This window comes from Lactuca sativa, chromosome 8, assembly GCF_002870075.4.
Source record: "Lactuca sativa cultivar Salinas chromosome 8, Lsat_Salinas_v11, whole genome shotgun sequence".
NCBI lineage: Eukaryota > Viridiplantae > Streptophyta > Magnoliopsida > Asterales > Asteraceae > Lactuca > Lactuca sativa.
Window position 1 is genome coordinate 327,064,811 of NC_056630.2, and position 5,974 is coordinate 327,070,784.

Below are 5,974 nucleotides of genomic sequence, written 5' to 3' on the forward strand. Positions count from 1 at the left end.
TGAAATTTTGTCTTAACGTATCCTGACGACTCTCTTTCATGTTTCAACTCCCTCGTAGACCTTAAAATCAATTAAAAAGCACAACTAGAAGCCAAAATCAAAATTAAAAGTCAAACCCTTTGATTATAAAAGTCAACCTTAAAAGTCAAATTTAAAAAGTTAAACTCAAAAGTCAAACCGAAAAGTTAAATTTCAAAATTTAAAAGTTAAATGAAAAAGTTAAAGTTTTAAGTCAAAGGTCAAACTTGGAAGTCAAAGTCAAAATTTAAGGTCAAAAGTTAAAAAATAAAAGTCAAAAATTAAAATATAATTTTATTTATTAATTTTAATTTAATTTATTATTTATTTATTTATTATTTTGGATGAAAAAAGAATTTAAAATTAAAAGGAATTGAATTTTGGACTGAAAGTGTAAAAAATGCGAAACTTGAAGCGAAAAAGACGGGTTATGAATTAAAAGGGGAATGAATGTATCAACTTGTGGCCTAGAGGAGTTGGTAAGGCGCTGAAGGAATGCGAGCTGGAGGTCACGGGTTCGATCTCCAGCACCTCCAAAGTCACGTCCTATTTTTTTAAATGCGAAGCGAAGCTGGTTGCGAGGCCGAGGTGCGAGGATGAGCTGCGAGGTCGTAAAACACCAAGTCAAAGGCCGCAAACTCCGAGCCGCAAACCTCGAGCCGCAAACTCCGGACCGTGAACTCGGGTTGTGAACTCCGAAACCCTAGCCGCCGGCCGCAAACTCCGACCAAAAACACCGAATTTTCGACTTTTTTGCTCCAAAACTAGATCAAAAACCTTTTTTTATGAAAAACATGAAGAACAAACCCCCTTATTTTTCAGAGATCTATCCAAAAACGGAAGAATATTTCAAAAATAAGATCAAATTATGCTCCAAATCTGACAAAATTGACTGATACAACCAAGCTCTGATACCAATTGTAAAGTCCCTAATCTGCCTGTGTATCAATCAGATCCGTTCGATGGTGTAGAATCCCAATCAAACGGATGACGTCAGATCAAATAGAAGAGAAGGAGAAGAAGAATAATATGAATATGTGTATGAATTGATTAGAATTAAAGTTCCAGATACAAAAGATTCACACACAAAATGCTCTCTAATTTCTCTCTTCTCTCGTTCATCATCCAGTTCCTCACACCTAACACCTATATTTATACAAGAGGAACATGGGCTTGGTGGACATGGGTCGTAAATGGGTTTACGGTCATAAACCTGTTTACGGCCGTAAACTCAATCGTAAACACCTTTCGGCCGTAAACACCAAGTTGTTTACGGTCCAAGACACAAAAATACATTTTTCTAGAGAAGTAAAGTATAAGCCATATTTTTGACCCAACATAGGATTAGAGACATATAGTCAAATCTGGGAGGATATAGCCTGATCAAGTATATTTTCCGAGGAGTAACTAGCATGTGCCTAAGAATGGTTGTGGTGTTGCAACAAGTCTAAAAACTTACCAACACTACTACAATGATAACACTAGAAAAAAACATGAACTTAAAAAATACTATAAGAGTGTTTTGTGTTACTATGATTACTTATCTGAGAACTAAAAGGGTCTTTACTAGTATGTCAATAGTTGCTAAGTGGATACACAAAGGTTATATGAGATTATGGTGTCATAGACTTAGAATTTGTGATCTTTGCTTTACTTCCTGTTCCTTGTTTGGTTGTGGATTTGGAGTTAGGGTTACTTATTCGAAGGTCTATCCTGCTTTGATTTCATATAACTGGTATGCACTATGCAATTATTGAAGTAACTTGTAAGGATCGTCTTATAATTATATTAAGTAGTATGTCTATTCATATTAGATTCTTATATTTGTTTTCTCACGTAGATATCATGGCTGGATTCCATGTTCACGGCGACCTGTACTTCCCGAACGAGGCAATGCTGGATGGCTTGAAGACGAGCCTGAATATGAGCATCCAATCCCTTTGGATGATCATCATGCAGAAGGCTTCTCTGATGGTTCCGACTCCGAGCCAGAAGTCAACAACCTACCCCCTGTGGCTCCAGTACCAAATCCTAACCCCCGTCAGGCTTTTCAAGGCCCGACGTCTGCATCGGTGGAGTGCATAGAAAGATGGGGCGAAGAGCAAAATCAGCGCATGCCATTCAATGGAGACCGAAGCTTTTATGGCACGAGTGAAGGAGGATCATCGGACAGAGTCTTGCCAATCGTGGTCCGAAGGGTTGCCCGAAAAGAAATCCAGGGCAGGACGGCTCTCCAACGCATCACGGAGGTTGAAGCAAATGCAAGAATGCATTCCATTCGCACCAGCCACCTAGAGCATGTTCGGGAGAGGTCTGCAACGGACCACGAGGCCCTTCTACAAGAACTAGCTGAGACTCGGGCTGAAGTCATAGAGCTCCGATTTCGTTAGAGAGTCTACGAACAACACCTTCTCGATGTAGAGTGTCAACTAGCAGACCTTAGGGTTCGCTCGAGGAATGCCCACCGTCGTTAGAAGATGTCTAGCTCATCTTTTCTCTTGATTAAGGAATAGCATTTTCTTATCTGTGCTCTATGAAGCACTTGTCTGTAAAATATTCCTGTCTTTTAAAACACTATCTAGTCTACTAAACTGTCAACATTTTCCCTCGTATGGTTTGATGTAAGACCTACCGTTAGGTGATTTTTATCGAAATTATTTACATCTGTAATACCAGTAATATTGGCAGTTTCTAACCTATTGGAAAGTTTATGCTCTTGTGTTTTCAAACTCTATTGTTGTATCTCTATTCAACTCATACACTAATTCTAATGTTTGGGCTATGGAGCGTTAGTCCACGGATCCCTCTCGTCATACTTTACAATTGATTCTTACTATCATCATCATCTCTATAAACTTTCATTAAAAGATGGCACCTCGCCCGCGTCCTACCAAAGGCAGGCCAACAAATAAAACACCACCACCACCTCCTCCATTAATTGATACGACAGCTCTAAATGTTGCAGTAGCTGCGGCTGTGGCAACAGCCATAGCTCAATATCACTCTACGGGTACCAACGGAGGTGGAACACCTGTTAACTCTGCTCAAGGTGAAATCCTCGTGCGCTCAAGGGAGTGCTCGTACAAGGACTTCACCAACTGCAAGCTAAAATCCTTTAAAGGGACTGGCGGAGTCATTGCCCTCTCGCAATGGTTCGAAAAGATGGAGTCGATTTTTGAGATTTGCTCCTGTCTAGCAGGGAGCAAGGTGAAGTTTGCTGCTTGCACCTTCGAGGAGAAATCCCTGACATGGTGGAATAGCCATGTGAAGTCACTAACTCTCATAGTGGAAAATGATATGGGTTGTGTAACAACCCGTTATCCCGGGCATTATAAACCGAGTCTTGTAACCCCTTTTTGATGTAATGGGAATATCATCGATAAATGAATTGTTCAAAAGCTCTGATTTGGAGTACGCTAGGTAGTAGATATCTTCTTAAAGGTTCCAAATAAATAAAGAACACTAAAATCTGAGTTATGGCGAAGAAGCTATGACCATTCTAAGATTTCTGTCAAAACCGACAACACCGATCAAACGAAAAACGCAAAGTTTCAATACGATAACATTTAGCCTTAGGTATCTAAATGAAAGTCATAGATAACATTAAACCGTGAGCGTACACAAAAAGAACGTCCAAATCTGACTTCGCATGAGGAAGTTATGATTTTTCAAAGAAATTCCTTAAAAACGATTAGTTATAAAATAAATAATAAAAATAATTTTGGAATTTGCCAACGGAGTCTAAACGAAAGTTGTAGATCGTAGTCTCACCTACGCGTGGATATAAAGACCATCGAAAACGGAGTTCGTATGAAGAAGATATGGATTTTTGAAGTTTATTAAATAAATTAATTATTTATTTAATTCAAAATTCGGATATTATCCGAAGAGGAGTCAGCGTCCTTCTCCGAAGTACGCGCTGCGTACTCCTGTACGCCCCACGTAACCGAGAGGATTGGCCTCGGATCGTCCACGTCGCCATATCCGAGGAAGCCGACCCGTCCGACCCGTCCGACCCGACGTCCCATCCGACCCGACGTCCCATCCGACCCACCTCCCCAGCAACCCGTCCCATCCGACCCGAGAACCCAAGAACCCGTCCCATCCGAACCGAGGCAGTCGAGGCTTCGGTCATGCATGACGTACGCGTACGCAGCGCGTACGAGCGTACGCCCCGCGTACCGAGGCAGACCTGCCTTCCTATAAATAGAATGCGAGGGTTTCCAAAGAAGGGGTTCATTTCTCTTCTCTCTCTCTCAGCATTTCCTCGTTTTCCGTGTCCGTTCAAACCCGAAGCTCTGGTCTTTTTGGCTCAAGTCCCGAAGGCCGATTCTACTCCCGAGATTCCCGAGAATCCCAAGAAAAATCAGTTTCCCGAGACGAAACTCTGCTCGGTTTTCCACCTCACAATCTTCAAACTATCAAGTGAGTTCATATCCCCTTTGAACACTCTTTAAATACATTTTAAATGTTTTATACTCTTTTTGGGGAGGAATACAAGTTAACACATGACTAAATTCGTGTGAAACATTAACCTTTTGATATACTTTTCATACTGTTGTTTTAACTATCTTGTGAAGTTATTATGATACAAAACCCCTCACAACACAGCTTTACCCTCTTTGGGATATAATATGTTTATAAATAGAAATATGTTTTATTTATACGTTTACATACAAACACATCATATCAAGGGTAACATTCTTTACTAAGTCATTTCATGCATTCAAAAGAACTTATGATTATGCTTTGTCAAACATTGTGAAAGAGGTTAAACTTTGCATACAAACTACTACCTTATTACGGACTTAGTTGAGAATCCATGAGTCGTGTATATCTTCAAACGTTACTTTCTTTATTAGAAAATAATGCAACAAGTCCTGTCTATAACCAGAGTCTCCCGTTCGGAGAACGTGTCAAATGTGTATAGATCTATACGGGAAGTCATGATCCCGCGCCCTGACTGTTAGCTACAGTCCGTCTTTTGGGGTGACAGTTGTCATAACGCTACGACGCCTGAAGAACGTCGCTACAGGCATATTATGTTTAGTATGGTTATAAAACTCATCGGATATACAATTATTATGGTATTATGCTTTTATGAACAAGTAGTCATTAAAACTACTTTTCATTTAATAAGGGTGATTTTCGTATAGCTTTACTATGTAAAACTATGACACGACTTACAAGCACGTCGCTTGCTTGCAATTTTCGGTCTTAAAGACTGCCAGTTATGTCAGGAAAATAAGGGTTTTTCCTGTATACAAACCAAACAACTAATAGGAAAATAAGGGATTTTCTCGGTACAATTAGTTGCAATTTACATCACGAACATTCATATGCATTTCATACTTTTATAAGAAAATAAGGGTTTTTCTGGAAAACATGCAAACACTTTCGAATGGCATACATCTTCTCAAAACACCACTTATGAATTCACCAACTTAAATGTTGACACTTTTTCTTTGAAATAACTTGTATTCACAGGAAACCGCTAGCCAGGTAGCAACTACTTCTGAAGACTAACGCACTGGCGTTAGTAACATATTTTGGATCACCATTTTATATTTGATTTCTTTTGCAAATATGTAACACCTACAATCATGTAAACTTTTCAAACATATTTATATTATGGTGATGTGTACTTTCCTTTCTATGAACTGTTATGATACTAAATATGACGTCCTCCGCCCCCGAACGATTCCGCCGTTCTGGTTTGGGGGTGTGACAGGTTGGGAAAACCTGAAAGACCTCATGATTGAGGAATACTACCCGAGGGGCGAAATCCAGAAGCTAGAACAAGAGCTATGGAGCCTAACCATGAAGGGCTCTGACATAGTTTCTTATACCACTAGATTCACCTAACTGGTGGCTCTATGTCCCAACATGATTCCCACGGAGGGGAAGAAGATAGAGAGGTATATATGGGGGCTGTTGCCTCTAGTTCAAGGAAATG